Source organism: Saimiri boliviensis, chromosome 15 (genome assembly GCF_048565385.1).
Source record: "Saimiri boliviensis isolate mSaiBol1 chromosome 15, mSaiBol1.pri, whole genome shotgun sequence".
NCBI classification, from domain to species: Eukaryota; Metazoa; Chordata; class Mammalia; order Primates; family Cebidae; genus Saimiri; species Saimiri boliviensis.
Genome location: NC_133463.1, coordinates 34205599 through 34228375, shown reverse-complemented (window position 1 = coordinate 34228375; position 22777 = coordinate 34205599). Strand labels below are relative to the sequence as shown.

Below are 22777 nucleotides of genomic sequence, written 5' to 3'. Positions count from 1 at the left end.
AGGAAAAGGATAAAATGCCAAGGGAAAAAAACAAGGGCATAATTTTCCCAGTAAGAGATGGTTAAAGCAGTTATGCTAATGCAAAATATTAGTTTCTCATTGTACTTCAAAATAATTTAGATCTGGTATTTCTTCTGTCATTTTTTTGATGACACTAACTCTAGCAATTAAAAAAACTTAACAGTTACACAATTATTTTGCTTTTCTGATGACACTTTTAAGAAAGAAAACTGTTTCAAAAACTTTAAAATGTCAGTGGATTCTCTTCTTCATGACACTAAGAAACATGAGGTCTTTTGGCTTTCTGTTATAATTAAATATAAATTTTAGAAATTAAGAAAAGGGACATGATCAAACTTCTTGATTCTATTTCTTAAATTGCATTATGGTATTGTATTAGTTTCCTAGGCCTGAATTAACAAATTCTCACAAACTCAGTGGCTTAACAACAGAAATGATTTTTTTCAATTCTGGAGTCTGGAGGTCTGAAATCAAGGTGTCAGTAGGGCCAACATTTCTCCCAGGGCTCTAGGGAAGAATCCTCTCTTCTTCTATTCTAGCTTCTGGTGGTTGCTGGCAATCCTGGGTGTTCCTTGGCTTGCAAATTCATCATCCAGCCTCTGGCTCTGTTGTCACAAGGCGTTCTCCCTGTGTGTCTCCTCTCTGTGTGTCTTCTCCCTTTCTCATAAGGACACCAGTTCTATTGGATTGGGGCTCACCTAATCCAGTCTGACCTCATCTTAATTACATCTAAAAAGACCCAAATTTATTTTCAAATAAGTTCATATTCCTAGATGCCAAGGGTCAGCACTTCAACATATCTTTTTAGAGAACACACTTCAATCCTTAGTGGGTATTAAAGTATAGACTCTTTGCATTCTGGAATGCAAATTCCCAGGTTTTTTGAAACCATACCATATTGAAGAGTTTCTTTTTTTTTTTCTAAAATAAGGATGATAATTCTTTTTGTTACTAAAGTACTGTGATTATGAGGAAAAAACCTTATGATTAAGTTTTACTTTTTAAGGTTAAAAATACTAATTAGCTATGTAGTAATAATCAGATATCTTTGTTTTAGAGCTAATGCAAGTCAAAATGTTTATTCTAGTGAAGATTTCTATGTGTTTTTAGCTGACACTCTTTGCTTCACTGTTTATTAGCAGTGACATTGGCAATGTTATTGAGTACCTTATCACTTTGTATAGTAACTAGATTGTACGTTTCTAGAGGACAGATATTGTTCCATTATTTAGAGTTTCTTTTCCTAAAACTGCACACTCAATAAAAGTATATTGCATATCAGTTGAATATTTTCTCCTATTAAGTTATATGGAATCATTTTGAAGGCAAAATGAAACTTTTAAAATCCTCATAAACATCTGAGTAGTGAAATTGTCTATTGCACTTTAGGGAAAACGTGTATCAGAAAAGATGAATGACATTTTAGTAAATATTTACCAGTTATAACCTGTTATTAGCACTAAAATGTATAGATGCATACTCCATTATGCATCTCTCTACAGAGAAAGTGAGGGAAAAGCAAACTAAAACAGGCACAGGAACGTGAAAAACTCAAGCTGAGATGAAATCAAGAGGCTAAGTAATTTTTTTCAAATTTTTTCAATTACGAACAATAAATAATAACCATCTTAGGCTTCTTCAAGTCTCTAAATCTGTAAGCTTCACATCCGATCCCACAGGGTGAATCTAAGTGGCTTGGAAAGTCCTGATGTTAGCTACTGTTATGCCCTTCTTATGCAATTATGGGATGTAAACTCAAACATAACACGTACACATTGGCTTCATGATTTATAGGAGAAAAGGTGAAGCAATTTGATATGAAAACATTTTCAACTTAATAACACTCTCTCAGAATCCTCATAACCTCTTTCCTCTGCCCAACCTCACACAAGTAAAAATATCCAAAGAAGAATCTTTGTGGTTAAGATTCAAAAACTCATCTTGAACTTAAAGCTAGCAAATGTCAGCAGTTTCACGTTAGTTTGTCCTAATGTTCTCAGAAATCTAAACCATGGTATCTTGCCGCATTTAAAATTCTTCCCTGCTCGCTGCAGTCCCTAATAATATCCTGGCCATGTACCTTCATCTATATTCATGAGAGTGCAGATGCAGCCAAATTAGTGGCAGCAAAGCACATTTTACAGTGTAGAAAATACAATCTGGCTTCCTTTAAACATTTTTTGACAAAAAAAAAGTTTTATTAAAAAAAAAAAAAGAAAGAAAGAAAACCAGACAGATTTAAATTCACCACCACCCGTTGGAGGAGTCTGTTACAAATGCACAGCTGGCTTGATGATGAGTGACAAATCAAAAGTCAGGGAGAAACTTCCCGATCATCTGAGCCCTTGCCACCCGATTAGCAGAAGAAAAACAGGGCAGATGGAGGGAGACGCAGCAGTTCGGAGGGAACAGATGGCCACTACGAACTTGATATATGAAATTAATAACACTTTCTCAAATACAATTAGTAACAGGAATACATTACCTGAATTTTCATAACTGTGAGCAAGCTGACATTAAATGAGGTTTTTCAGATTAACAGTTGATGTGGCATTGATATTTGGAGGGAAATAAAAATATATAGCAATAAGAGAAACCTCTTGCTTTCTGGTGCCATTGATCGGGATGTTGTAACATATGAAAGGAGAACTGCTATTCAAAGAAATTCCATATTTAAATTTCACTAATTGGAATTTTTTTTTCTAATGTAGCCATTTGGGCCACATAATGCATGAGATACTTAAGAGCCTCGCAGATGTATGCAGCATCCACTGCCCTAGATGAATTATTCTTTAGGAGGAAATTAACCATTATGCATCTCTCTACAGATAAAGCAGGGAAAAGCAAATGAAAACAGGCACAGGAGAGTGAAAAACTCAAAGTGAGATGAAATCAAGAGGCTAAGTAATTGTTTTTCAAATCCATTGATGATACAATAAGTAATTCTAGGAATGCCACTAAGCTTTCTCTATTTAGATGCCCAGTCTCTAAAATGGCCAAAATAACCAATGCTATATGCTTTGTTCAAAATGTTGTCAACTGAAAATCTATTTTTAATTCAAAATCCATGATGATGGCATGTCTGGACTGTGTTAGGCAGCCCCCTGGGAAGCCAGATCCTCTCTGAGCTTGGTTAGGTCAGCTTCTGGGGCTCCTGATGAGGCAGACATGATGGTGATGAAACCTTGCTGAATGAAGCCCAATCCTGGACCCTGCAGGAGGCAGAGGCAACCCGGAGTGTTACAAGATGAGGCCACAGCAGCAGCCGCATGGCTTTCTGATTGCAGGAAAGTGCATACCCATTCTTATGGGTGAGGGCTGTCACAGGGTCCAGGCCTCTGGGACAGGTAGGCATGAATGTCTCTGGAGAGGTACATATGCTGAGTCTGGCACAAGGACAGAGCTAAAATATACAAGCACACCAGCCATATGCATGTCTCTAGGTGGCAAGAGGGGCTTCTCCTGAGTTCTAGGAGGTAGATCATTAGTTCTGCTACCATAGGATGACTGTTTCTGCAGCTGGTGGTGGCAGATATTGGCAGAGAGTGAAGGTAAGAACATTTTCTCTTGCCTGAAAGGAATAATGCTGGTTATTCAGGAAAGCTTAGAAATCACAAAAAGGAGCCTCTTCATGTTACGAAGCTGGCCCTCTCCTGCTTATAAGGGAAGAAGAGGAAAAAAAAATTCCCTTTCCTGAGCCATTTAGAAATAACTATGTTTAAAAAAAATAGTTAAAACAGGTACAACTGGAAAAACCCAGAAGAGAAGATGGATATAGAGCACTTGACATCAATTTATATGAACTTTTAAGAAATAACCGAATTTAATTGTGGTTTCAGCTATAAAACCACTTAGCAATGAGATCTTAGATAAGTCACTTCATAAACTTTATACTGCTTAACAATTTCTTATTTGTAAAATTAAGGGCTTAGATTTTATAGAAAAACCGTCAGATTTTAAAATATTTTATTACATTAAAATCCCAAAAGTTAACATACCTATAGATATTATGTTCATTTTCTCAGCTTACAATGATATATCCATTTATAACTAATAATAAAAAATCATTAGAAAGGTTAACACAAAATGTTCCCAAAGTTCTCAATCTATTCTTAAAGAGAAGAATAAGACTTTTCAAGCTGAACATACTTTTCCTAATATTTGAAACAAAAATAAGATCATCACACACATTTAAGTTAAGGTAGGGAACTAAAAATAACTATGAACTGGGTAGGCATGTATCTTAGTCTGGGTTTCCCCAAAAGCAAACCTTGATGCAATAATTTGAGTGCAAATAGTTTATTTGGGAGGTGAAAGAAAATACCAGTGTGGGTGGGTATGTGGGGAGTAAGATAGGAAAGCGAAGGCAGCAAGTACAATTTTAACAAACCAGTCACCACTGCAGGGGACTGCTGTTTGATGTCACTGAGAAAACCCTGGGAGTTCATGGGAAACATACATCCCAGAGTTAATCCACTGGGCAAGTGGGAGAGTTGGGGTATTTATGCACCAGCTTCTGTCAGTCATTGGTTAAGGGCTGCTCCTAGGAATTGCTAATCCCCCTGCATTTCTGGTCTGTGCAGGTGGCCAAGCAGGCCCCAGAAGTATGAGAAAACCTTCAGGCAAAAAAAAACAGGTGCTGGCAGTTGGAGATTGGGTTGCTACACCTCAGGGTGTTAGGGGCAAGGAGATATGGCAGGGCACAGGCAACATTTAGCATGTCATAATAAAACTACTGTCAACAAATTCCCACCTAATAGCTATTTATCCAACTAGGCTGTGTGACATGAGGCTTTATATGTCCTCTTCTCACCTTTGGGAAATGGGCAGAATCCACAGGGCATCCAGATGACAGGCAGGATGCTCCTGCACCTGAGAAGTGTCCCACTGCAGCCTCTACACATGAAGGAGAACCAGCCTTTCACCCCAACTCAGGGTATATCTGGTTATTACATGAACTGCCTCCAGCCTCCTAAAGGCAGTAGTCTTCATTTTGCAGATGGTCCTCACTCCACAGTTGGCACTGCTCACTCTGAGAGCAGGGCATAAGACTGCAGAGGAGACAGAAAAGCTACTGTTAAGATTCATCTAACATTCTAGTGAGGCAAGGGAAGGGTTCTGACCTCCCCCGCTTCCTGTTATTATTCCCCTAGAGGGAAATTTTAGATCTAAGGTGAAATCCAATTAGAATTTCCTTTTACCCTTGGCAAAACCATTCAGGACATAGGCATAGGCAAGGACTTCATGACTAAAACACCAAAAGCATTGGCAGCAAAAGCCAAAATAGACAAATGGACCTAATTAAACTCCAGAGCTTCTGTACAGAAAAAGAAACAATCATTAGAGTGAATCAGCAACCAACAGAATGGGAAAAATTTTTTGCAATCTACACATCTGACAAAGAGCTAATATCCAGAATCAAAAAAGAACTAAAATACATTTACAAGAAAAAAACAAACAAACCCATCCAAAAGTGGGAGAAGGATATGAACAGACACTTTTCAAAAGAAGATGTATATGAGGCCAACAGACATATGAAAAAATGCTCATAATCATTGATTATTAGAGAAATGAAAATCAAAACCACATTGAGATACCATCTCACAGAGTTAGAATGGCAGTCATTAAAAAATCTGGAGACAACAGATGCTGGAGAGGATGTGGAGAAACAGGAACACTTTTACACTGTTGGTGGGAGTGTAAACTAGTTCAACCATTGTGAAAGACAGTGTGGTGATTCCTCAAGGACCTAGAAATAGAAATTCCATTTGACCCAGCAATCCCATTACTGGCTATATACCCAAAGGATTATAAATCATTCTATTATAAAGACACATGCATACATATGTTCATAGCTATTTACAATAGCAAAGACCTGGAACCAACCCAAATGCCCATCGATGATAGACTGAACAAAGAAAATGTGGCACATATACACCATGGAATACTATGCAGCCATAAAGAACGATGAGTTCATGTCCTTTGAAGGGACATGGATAAATCTGGAAGCCATCATTCTCAGCAAACTGACACAAGAACAGAAAACCAAACACCGCATGTTCTCACTCACAGGTGGGTGTTAAACAATGAGAACACATGGACACAGGGAGGGGAATATCACACACTGGGACCTGTTGGGGGGTACCAAAGGAGGGACAGCGGCGGGTGGGGAGGTCAGGGAGGGATAACATGAGGAGAAATGCCAGACGTAGATGATGGAGGGATGGAGGCAGCTGTGTACCTAAGCAACAATCCTGCATGATCTGCCCATGTACCCCAGAACCTAAAGTACAATAAAAATAAAAATTTCCTTTTACCTTACTTGGAATATAAAAGGAAGTTTCTTCCTCTTTACTCAAAAATGCGTATTTAAGAGTGCCAGTAAGCAGGATATCTAGAAGAGGGACCTTAGGCGGGACGCTTGCTGATGCTTTCCATTCTCCTTTGATGCTGATGGGCAGCATGCCTTTCGGAAAAGGTCGTAACAACCTTGACATGCCTGGTCTGTATGTTATTAGGCTCATCTGTTCTATGACAAAGAAACATCATTAGATGGGAGTGCTGCTGCAGGACTTGAGTCTCATTTAGAGATTTTTCTCAAGGATCCCCTGAACACTGAAGAGTGATACTAATATTACCTCCTGTCATTTAGTTTATTCTCCAATTTTTAAAAATTTAAATTTGACTCCTAAAAAGTGGTCTCTGTGTAATCCATCATTCAACAAATATGTCTTGAGCGCTTCTAAGGCAGGCACTATACCATGTAAAATTTCGGATGAGCATGAGAAGAAAAATAAAGCATGATAATCAGACAGAGCATGGGTAGGCAACGTTTTCTGGAAAGGACCAGATAGTAAATATTTTAAGGTTTTTGGCAGTTTCTGACACAAGTACTCAATTCTCCCATTACAATGCAAAAGGAGTCTTAGATAATAAGTAAATGAACACATGTGCCTATATTCGAATGAAACTTTACTTACAAAAATAGGCAGTAGGCAAGAGTTGGTCTAGGGGCCATAGTTTGCTGACTCTGGTCATGGGAACCTTTGAGGACATGATATTTTAATAGAGGCCAGAGTAACATAAAAGATCTATGTGATAATCTGGGGAAAGACTGTCCCAAGTAGAAAGAAGCATAAGTTCAGAGGAGCTGAGATGCAGCTTGATTGACAAGTGAGCATCTTGAAGTCAATTGAGAAAGAGGATGAAATTAGGAAACGGATTGAAGTATGTGTGGTGGGCTGTATTACTGGTCATAATCATTTACTGTTCCCTGATGCACATCCTTTGCCATGTGATACCGTAGCTCCTTCCCCTAAAAGGAAATAGTATATTTTCCTAGACTTGACTTTGCATGTGACTAGCTTTGGTCAATACAACAAGGTGAAAATGACATATGCCAGTGCTGAATCTAAATCTTAAGAAGCTCTGCCTGTTTCTGCTCTTTCTCTTGCATGTCTTCCATTGCTAGAAAAGGAAGAGCTCAGGCTGGCCTTTTGGTCCCTGAAGGAGCAGAGCCAGCCAGCCAAGCAATCCCACCTGAGTCCAGCCTGGATCAGTCAACTCCTGGCCAAGCTCCAGACACAAAATAATAAATAAATAATGTGTTAAATCACTATTTATATAAAAACAGTTAAATGATACAGAGAAGTAGCCAAGAGCCATATCTTGACCACCCTGTGGCCACAATAACTCTGGACTTAATTCTGTGAGAAGGAAAACCATTCGAATGTTGAAGGGAAGGTAAGAGATAAGACTTGATTCATATTTTAGATGCATTGCTTGTGTTACATCAGAAAGGCACTGCAGAGGAGCTAGAGTGGAATATGGGGACTAGTTAGGAGGGATTTTCAACTGACTGATGATGGTAGCCAAAAGTCAGGAAGAGGAAGTGAAGGAAGACAAAAGCAGTTAGATTATATTTTGAAGGTAGATCCAATGCAATTTTTCATATGGATTGGAAGTGTTGCATAAAGAAAGAGAGTAATCAAAGGTGGCTCTGAGATTTTTGACCTGAACAGATGATTCCATATTGGTGCTTTTGCTGAAATGGAGGGTAATATACAGGATAAGGTGGGTGCAACTGTTAAAAAAAAAAAGTTCTAAATGAGATTGAGATCAACCAAAAAGTGAGAAACATTTAAGCAGTATGAAACCATTAAAAAATACTTTAATTTTAAACTAGATTTTGTAAGTACACCATGTAAGCTACTGTATTGGTCAGCTCAGGCTGCCATAACCAGACACTGAAGACTGAGTGGCTTAACCAAGAGGCAATTATTTTCTCACAGTTCTAGAGACTGGAAGTCCAACACCAAGGTGCCAGCAAGACTGGTTTCTGTTGAAGCTTTTGTTCCTGACTTGCCACTTCTCTCCTTCTCCTTGTGTCCTCGTATGGCCGTTTCTTTGTGTACACATGCAGAGAGAGAGACGGGGGTGGGGTATCTTGTATCTTCTTCCTCTTCTTATAAGAACACTAGTTTTATAGGATTTGGGCCTTATCCTACCACCTCATTTAACCTTAATCACTTCCTTAAAGTCCCTATCTCCAAATATGGCCACATTGCGGGCTAGAGCTACAATATTTGAATTTGGGGAGGGACACAACTCCACAATAGCGAACTTTATTTATTAAATAGCTAACATTTGATAATGGGCTAAAGCAATTTGAGTTGAACTCCAATTACCATCAATATCTTTGTTCCCTTCCAGGAAAACTTTTTGAAAATGTTGCATATGTTCTCTCTCCTCATTCTTTCAAATTAAGCATCTTTTTCTACTACTCCACTAAAATTTCTCTCCTTAGGATCGTCAGTGACTGCTCTAAAGTCAATCCTACAGTTCTTTCCTGTGCCTTCTTACCTTCTCTCCTGTTAGCTCAGTCGACTAGACCCTCTCTGAAGCCTCCTCTCCTGTAGGCTGAGGTTGCCCGATGCTCTCCCCGTTCCCTTTCGCCTTCTCTGAGAACTCCTCTACAGTCTCCTTTGCTTGTGCTCCTGCTTTACCAGCAGACATTGGGCTGCCTCAGCATGTAGGCACCAAGCTGCCATTCTTTGCTAGAGGAATCTAGCCCCGGGTGATCACATTAGCTTTCATGACCTTCCACTAAACTTATACACCGTTTCAGCTCCCACATCTGTACGTTCAACTGTGACATTATCACTTTGGTCCAGATTTTTTCTGTCTAACTGCATCCTTGATATCTCCACTGGTGTTAAGAGGCATCTTGAGGATAGAATCCTTGGTTTGCCCCTACACCAAACCAGTTCTTCTGCCAGTTTTCTCCAGTTGAGTAAATGGAGCACTCATCAACTCAGATGCTTGGGTCTCACACCTGTGGGTCCTCCTGATGTCCATTTGTTCACTGCCCTCTCATCTTTAATTTATCAGCAAATCCTGTCAGATTTATCCCTTCTCCTCTTCAAGCTACTTGTTAACATCTTTATTGCTACCACCCATTGGTCATTAAAATTAAAGTTTGATGTTTAATAAAAAGATTGCCAGCCCTTGTAGTTCAAATGCCTGACTCCTGTAACTCCTTCTCTGAAGCATGTGGCTAATACAGGGAAGAAATGAAGAAGAAAAAGAATACATGTGTTGTAATAGGCAAAACCTGCTCAGATTTTTTAAATACACAAAATATGAGTGGAAAGAATGTTATTTAACATCCCATGATATTTATTGACCTGTGGAAAGCCAATCTTGGACAAAAGAAACATACCTGAGACAAAATTCTCTTTGGAGAAATTTACACTATTATCCAGCTTAATCTTAGGGTGTGATTTGAAAATCCTGTAGAAAATCAACTCATGCTACATTCTGTTCTTTCAAGTCTAAAGGAGAAGTCTATTCATGCTTACCAGGGACAACTCTTTAATACACAAAACCAAGCCATTAAGGGAGGGAAATCAGAATATTTGGGGGCAGATGCTAGATTCTTTATGGGGTCCCTAAGATTCAACTACCTCACCTACATATGAGATGAGCTACATCATATAATGTCACTGTTGTGACAAATAAACAAAAGCCATTAAAAAGAGAAAAAAAGAGAAACAGCCAAAAGTAAGAAGCACTTTTAAAAAATCCATAAAATCATTATGCAGTTTTAACCAATTACAAGTCTGCTTTCAGTTAAAAAAGTGCCAAGAGCAAACCACAGAAATGAATCAGAATGGGAGTTTAATTGGAGACTGCCGGCCAGCGGCCAATTTGAAGACTATTTTAAGAGAGCGGGTTGAGCTCAGTATTGAAGCCATATTTGATTCACCTTAAGAATTGTTGCCATTCAGACCCGCGGAATTGGCTCCTCTGTGGTAGACGTAGCAAGTCCCCGCACTGTGTCTGAATTCACTTCCATCACTGCTTACAGTTAAAAGAAATTAAGAAAATTCAGTCATCAATTGAAAGTAGGGCTGCCTGCATATTTTGCGGGACCCAGTGCAAAATGAAAATGGGAACACTTTGTTCAAAATGCAGGAAGAAAGTATTACTAAAAATTAAAAAATGTAAAACTTTTTCCTTTCTTCCAAAGTCTCCCTGTTGACCTCTCATGAAGTTTTTCATTGAGTTTTTAACATTGCAGTCCCTCAGGCAGGTGAATACACACAGCCTGCAGAACTTCACAGGCACCTGAGTGGCCAGACCAACTTGTCAATATCCCTCTTCCGCACCCACCACTCAAGCCACGATGGATGGGAGGTCCTGAGAGAGTCCAACCTCCATGGGGGGACACACTGGGCACCTCCTCCCGAGTTGCTTATCAAATGTTCTGTGGTGCTGCTAATCCTGGGTGAAAAGAGCTGCTGCAATATTCCGAGGTTCTATGGGGGACAGGCTCACCCAACCCCACCCCTTTTCATGTCCTCCCCAGGCACCTGCCAGGGGTGATGGGTAGTGGCAGGATGTGTGCCTCTCCCTGCTGTCCTGCCCTTGCTCCTGGTCGAAGGTGTCAGTGGTAGCAGGGTGGGAATGGGGAAATGTGGGTCTCAAAGCCTAGAAGGTGATGACCTGGCTGCCAAAACCTGTCCCTGGAAAGCAGGGGAGGCAACAGGTGGCTGCATTCACATTAGTGAATCTCTAAGCCACCATCCCTCTGCAGTCACACATGCTCTCTTGTTCCATCAGACTTCATTGACAAAATCCAAATTCAAAGACAAAATTATCAGTAATTTAGAGACTGTGACTACAGAGCAGAGAACCGCAAGCCCAGGTCCTTCTGAGCCAGGGGCCACGTGCAGCTGCACTGATCACTCCTGTGAAGCTGACCCTGATAGGAAGTGACTTTGCTGGTGACATCACAGGGCCCTGATCCTGCAGTGTCCTGGAGGAGCTGTGTGCACCTGCCAACTCTGGCTCTCCTCCAACATATACAATCTTGTTTTCGAAAAAGAACTTTCTGCCTCACTAAGGCAAGAAAGACAAGGCATTTTAGAAATTTAAAAAACAGTGTATCTTTTATTTTATGGGTTTATACAGATCATACCTAGCAGTACTAAAAGAACTTAGCAAAGAACAACAATGACTTAATTTGGAGTCTGTTCCTGAGTTGTGCTTTTCTAATCAAAGTATAATTAGGGCACTGCTCCAAGCAGTCTTGGCTGTGTTCAGTGAGTTTAGACAGATATAGCTCTCTGAGTCCTTTACAGCCTGGACTGGATTAACAATCATCAAAGTCTCACAGTGACCATTTTCCCTCCTCTTTGTGGTCCCATTTCTTTATCAATATATTTTTTTAAACCACAGAGAGCAGGTCCCAATGTCATTGGTTTATGATCAATCAGTGTACATATTCACACTGTTACAATAGTCAAAATACTATTTGGTTGATAATCTTTATTGCAGTACATATTTGAAAAAGTCATTAAAAACTTAAATTTAAAAAATAATTTTGAGGTTCTTAATAGTCTCACACATATGGTCTCATACTTTAATTCTTTTATAATTTTGAATGCAATGTTGCTTTCTTAGGGTAATGATTAAGAAAAATCCATTATATTTATTATTAAAATTATACATAGAGTTATATATAATTCTAAATATATGTATATAATTATGATTATATTCATGTAGTATTTACTGAATGCTTATTATCTACCAATCATACTTAAATTCATTTAATCTTTGCAACAATCCTGGAAATAAGTATTCTCATCATTATTTTGTAATGAAGAAACTGAGTTTCAAAGAGATTGAGTAGCTTGCCTAAATTCTTATAGCTGATTTCTAGGAACATTTATTGAGGCCTTGCTATGAGCCAGACACCAGGCTAAGTGCTCTACACAGTCAAATTCTGCACTCTCTATAGTATTCTATGTATTGTCATTTAAGCCCTGTGACTTGCCCTTTGGGACAGTACTACTGTTATCTTCATATTACAGATAAAAAAATCCTTGAGATTGAAAAGATTGATTCTCTTATGGGTACACTGCTATTACTACCAAGAGCAAGGATTTTACCACAAACAGTCGGACACCAGAGCCAGTGTTTTCATCCATTACACTATGTGCAGAAGGTTGCATTTTGTGAAAATGCCAGAACATATTTCTGTTACCACACACTCTTCCAGAACCTTACACTCTCATCAATAGTCGCAATCTATTCTTCCTCCTCTTGAAACCTTTTGGGCATTATGAACACCAGGACAAGTAGCACTGTGGTGGAAGCAATGTTGCATGGTCACATGCTGCAGGGCTGGGTCAGAAAAGGTGATACAGCAGCTGGTAGGCTCTTGTCTCAGGATACTCATCATGGAAACTCAGACACTATGGAAGACAAAGTCATGACTCTCCAAAGATGTCTATGTCCTAGTCCCTGGAACCTATGAATATATTACCTTACAAGGCAAAAGGGACTTGGCAGATGTAATTACATTAAGCACCTTGAGATGAAAATATTATTTTTAATTATCTGAGTGGCCCAATATAATCACAAAGGTTCTTAAAAGTGGAAGAGGCAGCAGAAGGTTCAGAGTCAGAAGGAGATGTGATCATGGAAGGAAGGCACAGAGCGATGCAGTGTTGCTGGCTTTGAAGAGGTAGGAAGTGGGCCATGAGCCAAGGAATGTGGGCAGCCTCTACAAACTGGAAAATGAAACAGATTCTCCCCTAGAGCCTTCATTCAGAAATGAACACAGCCTGGTGACAACTGGATTTTAGCCCAGTGAGACTTGTATCAGATTTTTGGCCTATAGAACTGTAAGATAATAAATTTGAATTATTTTAAGCCAATACATTTATGATAATTTCCTGAACAGTGATAGAAAATGAATACAGCCACCATTCTGTGAAGAAGCTAAGGCCATGAGGAGGTCTTTCAACTGACGGCTAACATATTGGTCAACAGCCAGCATCATTTGCTAAGAGGGTAAGTGAGTGAGCTTTCAGATGACTCCAGTGCCCAAGCTTCAAGATGCCCCCAATGATGCCAAGTGGAACAGAGTTGAACTGCCCCTGCTGAGCCCCGTTCAAATGGCTTTTGGGGCTGTCCAAAAAACCTAACAAACATGAAGTTCATTCTGTCTCTATTCCATGCCTTGCTGAACCTGAGGAAACTTTCCAGTCTGTGAAACAATTGTTGATTACCGAGTTTCATGATTCTAAATTACAATAAGCATCAGTCCATTTCTAACTGCTGAAAGTGTCTCATCCTGTTAAAATGTCAGACCCATGTTTAGGAACAAGATTTCAAAGGCCAGTGAACAATAAATAAAGAAGTATACCAATGGACAGGTGCTCTTATTGTTACAAAAATAAGCCATCTCCTTAATCACTTTCACTCTTATGGTCTCTACTGATGATAGAACTGCTACAAATATTATAATCTTAAAAAAAATCTCTTTGGATGATTCCTGAGCTCATACAGATAATTGAGAACCCTGTTTCCACATTACCTAGCAAATAGAACACGGAAAATTATAGAGAATCATCAAGCAAACATATTACTTAGGGATCTGCTCTGAGTCAATTTTTTTTTTTAAAGAAAGAAACATTACAGAAATTGCATGATCATTAATTTGTCATTTATTAGTTTCGGTCATGCATGTTTTTATATATATACTCCTTAAAGAAGATAATATTGTTTTGCTTCTTTCTATACTTTATGTATGGTATCATCAACCTGAAACGTTTTTGTTTGCTAATATATTTTTGAGATTTATTCATGTTGATGCTCATAGGCCTAGCTTAATTCATCTTTGACTACTTATTCTTCCTCTTGTTAATAAATGTTAATGTTTTAGGTTCTGTTTATTTGTTTTAGCTTTTAATTTTTACACACAGAAAAATGCTGCAAACCGTGTTCTTTACAGATCCCTTGGGAACATTTACTAGATAGAGTTCATTGTATTGTATATTTAAGGGTGAAGTTTATGAGATGAAGAAAATATGCATCTTCACATTTGCTAGATATTGCCAAGTTGTTCTTCAAACAAAATTTTTATTCTACCGCAGTATATGAGAGTTCTACTGTGTCAAATATGTTGCTCACATATGCTGCTATCAAACATTTAATGTTTTGTCAAACTGATAAGTCTGAAATTATACCTAATTTTGGTTTTCCCCTTGTAAGGGAGGTTAGGCAACCTTTCATATGCTTGTAGGATAATATTTTCTCTCTTTTCTTTGAATTACTTATTTACATCTTCAGCCTATTTTTCTACTGAGTTTACTTATGTGTTATTTCTCATTGATCTGTAAGCATTCCTTAAAAATTATAAATTATAACTTGTTTTGTTATATGCTTTGTAGAAGACCTTTTCGGTTTGTGGAATATCTTTTTACTTTATTTGTAATGTTTGTTGTGTAACATTGGTTTAAATTTGAACATACTCAGCTATATACTTTATTTAATAGTATGTGCATTTTTTTCTTGTTTACTCTGTCTCAAGGTTATAAATAATTATCTTTCATATTTTTTCTAAACTTTTCATGTTTTTCATCCATGTGGAATTTATTTTTTTCTGTACAGTGTGAGGAAGGGGTTTAACTTTATTTTTTTGCACAGGGATATCTTATTTATCAGTAGCATTATTAAATAATCATATTATCCCTACTAATTTTTAATGACATCTCTCTTTTTTTTTTTTTTTTTTTTTTTTTTTTTTGAGGCGGAGTTTCACTCTTGTTACCCAGGCTGGAGTGCAATGGCGCGATCTCGGCTCACCGCAACCTCCGCCTCCTGGGTTCAGGCAATTCTCCCGCCTCAGCCTCCTGAGTAGCTGGGATTACAGGCACGCACCACCATGCCCAGCTAATTTTTTGTATTTTTAGTAGAGACGGGGTTTCACCATGTTGACCAGGATGGTCTCGATCTCTCGACCTTGTGATCCACCCGCCTCGGCCTCCCAAAGTGCTGGGATTACAGGCTTGAGCCACCGCTAATGACATCTCTCTTATATTAAGTTTTCATAGGTATGTGAGTTGGAAATATGCTATTATTCTTTGATGACATTGTATAAGCTATTATCTGTGTCCAGAATGTCCTTTCTCACTCTGTTGACTTGCAAATAGTCTCCTCTCCTATTAAGTCTTAGTTTAAATGTCATCTTCTGTATGAAATAGCTCTCACCTTTCTTTCCTCTTCTCTGTGTTGATTATAACCTTCATTGCTACATGTATTGCAACATAGATATTCATGTAGAGAGAGTTTTCACTGCCAGATTTTTAGCTTTTTGGAGGCTAAACACATTGTCCTGTTATTTTGTACTGTCAAGTATCATGTAGATATTTAATAAGATTATCTAAAGGAATAAATTAATGAGTGAATCTTTGAAACAGAACAGCTTGAGTGACACTTGGTAAATCTGAATAATTCATCTTCATATCTCTGGTCTATCTTTTTCCCTTGTTTTGCTGACTTTATGTAGAGATTTTAACATAGTTATTATGGATACATTTTTCTTTTAAAAATTGCTATTTATAGCTATAATTTGTAGTGTAATATAGCATAATGCTATCTTATTAGACTATTTTCATTTCTATTTTTTTAATAAATGTTGTCTGAAGACTAAATTAGCAATGTCACCTATGTGGACACTTCTTTGTCCAAAAATCCCCAAAGCTGCCTCATTCAGAGAGAAGGAAAGCTTTGTACTCTAGACAAGCTGCTATTTGGTACACATAGCTAAAATCTATAAAGTACAACAGACTGTAAACTCACTCAATTTTACATAATTATTTTTTAATACTCTATGGTCCCTTATAAAATGTAAGGACTCTCTAAATAGTTACTGAATATTTTCATGAAAGTAAACATGTGTTTCATCATCTGCCTTAGTCTCGAGAAGATTTTATAAGATCAGTCTCATACGCAATAAAGAGCATAGCTGATTTCTGTATATTATTTCCATCCAAGTTTATGCATGTGGTGAATCAGAACAGGAATGGGCATTGCTGACATTACCTTGAAGTTGCCATAATCACTAGCTTCTGGTATTATTTGATAGTAGATTTAGACTACTTATGATTGTTGGTGTTTTCACTTATAGGCAACTCTCAAAAGATGAGCAGCCCTTCTTTACTGCTGTTAATTTTGTCATTGACCAAACTCACAGCAAAAAGTGCAACCATCAACTCCTAACTCAAAAGAGTGAACAACGAAGTCTACATATGAGACCATGGTCTTCAGAATTTCATGCACAGCCAGTTATTTAGGCTGCACAACTTACCTTATCTCAGAGTATGGAAGCTTGGATTTCACACTGCTTACAGGTCAGCAAATCATGCATAGTTAGCTCTGTTTTGTCTAAACGAGTCTGATTACAAACTGTTGTACAGTACTTTCGCACAAAGATAAACTACATGTCTATTTCCCTTAATTCACTCAAGGAAAGAGCAGTCACTTCCAAGATTTCACCCAAATTATTTTTTTAAACTATTCTTAACATCCTGAGCTTTTCTCTTGAGCTTTCTTTTCCTTATCTCTAGAAATAACCTTTCGTCTTTGGCTTTTGAAGGTGCTCAGTCCACATAATTTCCAAAATTGGGCCTTTCAGTTTTGGACCTGGTTACCTTATTAAGCCCTTTAATTTTTCATTGTTAGCTCCTTAACTTTTTGTCTGGTTAATTTCCCTTTCGAACACTTTTTGCCTCTACTCTCCCGTGCTTTCTTTTCATTACACACGTAACAATTTTGCACTTCTTCCCCAATACCAGCCCCTTGGGTTCCAGATTTCTTATTTGTCTCTTGTTCATTTCTCTGTTTTAAAAATGTCTGTTTTATTTCAAATTAGTGTTCTAAGTCTGAGATTTACATTTAAAGGTCATAAATAACTCTTATCTACAACCTCTGCCAGACTCTTCCTTTCTTTAGAGTTCAGTTTCCTTGTCTATAAAATGAGGCATTTGGAAGAGATCTCTAAGGTCTGCTTCAGCATAGACAGTGTGACTCTGACAATAAGAGGATCTGTTGTATTTGGTACACCTCAATTGATGAGGAGTTATTTACCGCTGTACAGCCTATGTCTGTGTGTGCATGGCCATTGGCACATTCTATGCAAAACTGCATCACTCAAAAGGAGCAGCAGCCAGTTCTAGCATCACAGCTGTATTTGTCTTAGCACAATGTGAGGCCTGACCGGGAGAAGAGAAAGAAGCAAAAGCACAAGAAGCTGCCAAGAGGTGAGCTGAAATAGGATAGTCACAGGCAAAGATACAAGTTGAAATGTCTTCATGATACCGCAGAAGATGATAACTAAAAGGAACTAGGCCAGTGTTAGGACTTCTGGGAGAGAATTAACAGAAAGGAGAAAAAGAATCAAACTGTTATCAGAAAATAAAAGGATACTTTTTTTTTTTCTTTAGAGAGACATTTTCCTAGATTGTGGATTTAGAGGTCAATGTAACAGAGGAACAAACAATGCAAGCTCCACCAACAGATGCAGAGGCAGATTTAACAGTGGAATGGGGAAGAAAGCCTGAGCCCCAAATCCTTAGTCTTTTTATCGTCCACAAATAAAAATCACCCAATCACCCAAAGTCTAATTTCTGAATGCAATGAGCAGAAATAGATGGACTTTATTTTTAGCTATGCTTCTTGGATTGTGAATTGCTTAATATATTTGTTAGTCTGCCTCTCATTTACTAGATTACTGGTCACATGATAAGACGATTATGTCATTCAGGTAGTACAAGAAATACAGTTATGCTCCCTTCATTCTGTTTGGCAGACAGGGGCAGAAAACGGTCTATTTCAGAAAAGCAATTCTTTCTGAACAAGGAGGACTCTTTCAAATAACTTCCTTTCCTTTTTATTTTATTTTATTATTATTTTTTTTTTGAGACAGAGTTTTGCTTTTGTTACCCAGGCCAAAGTGGTACAATGGTGTAGGCTCAGCTCGCTGCAGCCTCTGCCTCCTGGGTTCAAGTGATTCTCCTGCCCTAGCCTCTCAAGTAGTTGGGATTAGAGGTGCCCGCCACCACACCTGGATAATTTTTGTATTTTTAGTAGAGATGAGGTTTCATCATGTTGGCTAGGCTGGTCTCAAACTCCTGATCTCAGGTGATCCACCCACTTTGGTCTCCCAAAGTGCTGGGATTACAGGCGTGAGCCACCACACTCGGCAAGCACTTTCTATTTCTTGAAAATAAAATTGGTAAGCTTTTTATAAGTTTCTTTTTATTGAAAACGCTTTTTAAAAATTTTTCAAATGAATAAACTTTTTTTTTCTTTTTTTTTAGTTTAGAGGTATATGAGCTACAAATCCTTCTGGAAATGAATGAATGGATAGAAACAAATTTAAAGTTAAATATCTTTATATGTAAGTCAAGTAGCTGTTATTCCTATGTTCATTTTGTTGATGAATATTGGGAGGTTCAGAGTGATTAAGTTGAAGTTAGTCACCTTAAAAAAGAAGTGAAGTCGGGATTTAAACCCAGGACTCCTGATTTTATGTGCTATGGTCCTCGTGCTACACTCAGAAAGGCTTTCCTCTAGACTGTGAGAAGGTTGAATTCCTTACACATTATTAATTTGCATGTACTTAGTAAATAAATTATGTGAATGTAACAGACATCATGAGCATCTTAGAAGAATCACTGAGTGACCACCTGTGACTTTCCTGACATCTCCCCTCTCAATCCATAGGTCACATTGTGAAACCAGGACAGCTTTCTTTCTTTCTTTAGCAGTTTCCTCTTCAGGATTTGTATGGCCAATCATGCCATATACACCAGAGCTTCCTGGCAGAAGGGGTGGGGGGAACCCATTCCCTGATTCCTTGAATGAATCTTTCACGATATATTAAATGAGTCATCACACCATGCAGGTGACTGTGTGAGATACTAAGAACATAAATGAGGTATTATAGAATGTATATGCTAATGGATATAGCAGCCTAGTCTCCTTTACTTTGTATAATTGGAAAAATTTTCAGATGATTGAGGTTTGGAAGAAATTAAGAAAAGAAATCTCAGTTTAAACAACCAAAAAGTCCTGTATCAAAAAGAAGTGGTGCTGATTCTTATTTGGCTCTAAAATATAGTCAAACTCCTAAGCACATGTTTTCAAGTATCAAAGCAGAGTAAATGCTGCAAACTCGAAAGACGTTAACTGGTACCGGGCGCCTCTCTCCCCAGTGGAGTAAATTAACTCAAGATTGCTTCCATTAGCCTTTCCTCTTCTCATCCCCCCATCTGCCTGGAGGAAAATGCTTGCTGATCGCACTTCCTGGCACGACAGCAATTGCAGTATTTTCAGTGGGCTTTTCCTTTTGGTGCTCCCTGAGCTCAGTGACCCACCCGTGCTGAGCCAGAGCTGCATTAACCAGGTCGCGGCCGCACAGGAGAAATTCCTTTCATTCATCAACAGATAAGGAGTTTTGACAAGACTCTCTGGGGAGCAGAAGGGAGAAAACACACACATGCACACACACAAGATTGCCCTGTAATATTGAGAAACCCAGAGTAAAGGGACCAAAAAAAGGCTGAAGGAAGCTTTAAGGCCGCCAGGGCAGACAGGGAGTCTGCTATCAGAATTAAACGCGATGCAGTCCAGAGCCCTGCTCTCTGTTTCTACCTGCTTCTTCTCAATGTCACTATGGGCCAAGAGTTTGATAAAAAACAGATCTCCAGAAGTATTCCAGTAACTCCTCAGGACCACCAGGGCAAAAACAAAAACATTCAGGGCTTGACACTTACCAGGGCAACTTGCCAAGCTTATCACATGTGAAAAGAGCTGCTCAGAGAGAATAATCTTGCTCATGTTCTCAAGGCGGGGTGTTAAGTCTCAGAGAACCCAGGGCATTTTCCATCCAGAGCAGCCTAGAAGGGTTGGAAATAGCACTTTTCTAGGAACTGCCAGAAAGGGCAATTAAACATTTTATGTAAGGAAAGGCTGAAGGAGAACTCGAAAGGTCATTTGAGGGAAAATGTGGAGAAGTAGTCTACCTTCTAGCCTTCAAGTCTGAATAGACTTGGAATTACTCTACCTTACAAGAACATCTCATACATTCTTTTCATAAATCTTTTCTGCAAACCTGGCCTGGAGGAAATTCTGACACCCAACTTAACACTTGCAGAATGTATTTCTTTCTTTTTCTGCAAGCTTCGTTGAAGATAATAAAAGCACACACTGCTAACATCCCTGAGTGCTTACTGTGTGCAGACATGGTCTAAGCCTCTTACCTGTATCTTTTTCATGTGATCCTCATAAACGTCTCATGTATAGATATTATTACTATCCTCATTTTCTGGATGAGAAAACTGAGGTGCAAAGAACATGCCTAAGGTCATATTGCTAATAAGTGAAATAGCAGGGATTTAAACCTGCTTCTCATTGAATTCTCATACTTTTAAATAATTATTCACAGGGATACTACCCCATTTTTCATTTCAAGTTTCTCTATCGGCTAAATAACTTTCTTCCCACTAAGCCTTTCTCCTCCTGTGACTTCTGTCTGATATTTCTTCTTTAGGCTTCTGATTTCCATAATACAATTTTTCCCCAATATTCTTTGAAACTTAATTTGATGTTTTAGGTTTAAACATAAGTCAGCTTGTATATGTTATAATATATATGCCCTATATCACATTGTTATATATTTTTTTCCAGCTGGAGTATCACCTATCTGACCTGCATGCCTTATAATCCTATATAAGTGCTATAAAGTTTCAAATTTCTGGTCTATTAAGATAAATCCTTATATCTCAAATTGGAACCTCAGCCTTCAGATATGGCTTTTCATGTTAGCAGCTATACCTATGCATTCCATGCTGATGTCACTGTTTTCCTTAGCTGCAGGCAGTCATCATGCTTTGTTAAGATAGTGGCAAAGCAGTGAAGTCTCTGTGACTCACCTGAATGACAACCTCCTCTAAACTCAGGAGGCACTTGGTTCATGACAGTTTCTCACACCTTAATCAAGAAGATGGTGCTGATCATGGTAGCACATGCCCATAATCCCAGCCACCAAGGAGGCTGAGGTAGGAGGATCCCTTGAGGCCAGGAATTTGAGGCTCTAGTGTACTGAGCCTGTGAATAGTCACTGCACTCTAACCTGGGCAACATAGCAAGACCCTTCCCGTAAAAAAGAGAGAAAGGAAGATGGCAAGTTGGGCTTTTTCATTAAACAAAACTTGTATTCACTGGTTCAACAAATACATAGAGTGTATACTACTGGCCAGACATGTTGTAAGTGCCAGCACTCTGTCAGTGGTGGTGGGGGGGGGCAGAGAAAACAGATAATAAATCTCTGTCTCTTTAATATTATTCTCTGGTGGGGGGTTATAGACACATAATATATTAATTATGTCATAGAACTTGGTAAATGAGAAATAGGAAGTTCATTCAGCCAAATTAATTCAACAACTCTGTTAAATACCAAATACATATTGTACAGTGTTTATCAATTGCTGGAGTTAAAGCAGGAACCAGAAAGATATGATTCTAGCCATCATATTACTTACATTCTCGAGGACTGTGCCCATCATTTAACTGTTCGTTCGCACATGCATTTCTTACCATTCCCCTGCTTCTCTGAAGGCGGGAGAGAAGAGAAAGGTAATCCTTATAGACTACATTTCCAAGACTCCCCTGCCAAATGACTCTTGATCAGTTCTTCGAGAGCAGCAGGCACTCGGGAAACACAAGAAAGGAGCGGCCTTGCCTTTTCTTTTCTTTGTCTCAGGCACTGGCTGACTTTCCTCTAAACTCCAGCTCCTGATAGCCTGGCTCCAACGCTGACTGAGCCTCCACCTCTCTAGGCTCTTGTGCCTCCTGTCCTTGCAATAGCGGTGGCTTTTGTTCTGTGTTGCCTACCATCTCTGTTTAACTTCTCAGCCTTCATAATCCATGTGGTCAAATCCTTTAATTAAATTCTCTTTTTGATAGACCTAAACTGGTTTTGTTTTTTCTCATGGGCCCTTAAGTGCGGAAGTGGTTTTAAATGAAATATTAGAAATGTGATTACCAAAACCAAAAAGTATCAGTGAGGTCCTATAGATTGTATAGGAAGAGGCCTGGTTTGCTGGGGCTGCCAAAGCAAACTACAAGAAACTGGATGACTTAAACAACAGAAACTTAGTTTCTCAGAGTTTTGGGGGTGAGAAGTTCAAGATAAGGTGTCTGCAGGTTTGTTTCTTTTGAGGCTTCTCTCCTTGGCTTGCAGACAGTGGCCTTCTCCCTGTTTTCTTCACCCTGGTCCTGTCTCAGTGCTTGCGTATCCCTGTGTCTCTTCTTACAAAGAGATTCAATCAGACTGAATTAGGAGCCACCCAGATAGCTTCACTGTACCTTAGTCACATCTTTAAAGGTCCTTTTGTCA

The 22777-nt window shown here is 38.7% G+C and overlaps 1 long non-coding RNA gene across 1 annotated transcript in view; it reads right to left on the bottom strand.

The window, feature by feature from the left end:
* Positions 1–22777, bottom strand: part of LOC141581407 (uncharacterized) — a 95047-nt gene that overhangs the window by 46479 nt on the left and 25791 nt on the right. Inside the window, exon 3 of the long non-coding RNA XR_012513992.1 lies at positions 20154–20276. This is a non-coding gene — a long non-coding RNA (uncharacterized LOC141581407). The remainder of the gene's footprint in view (positions 1–20153; positions 20277–22777) is intronic.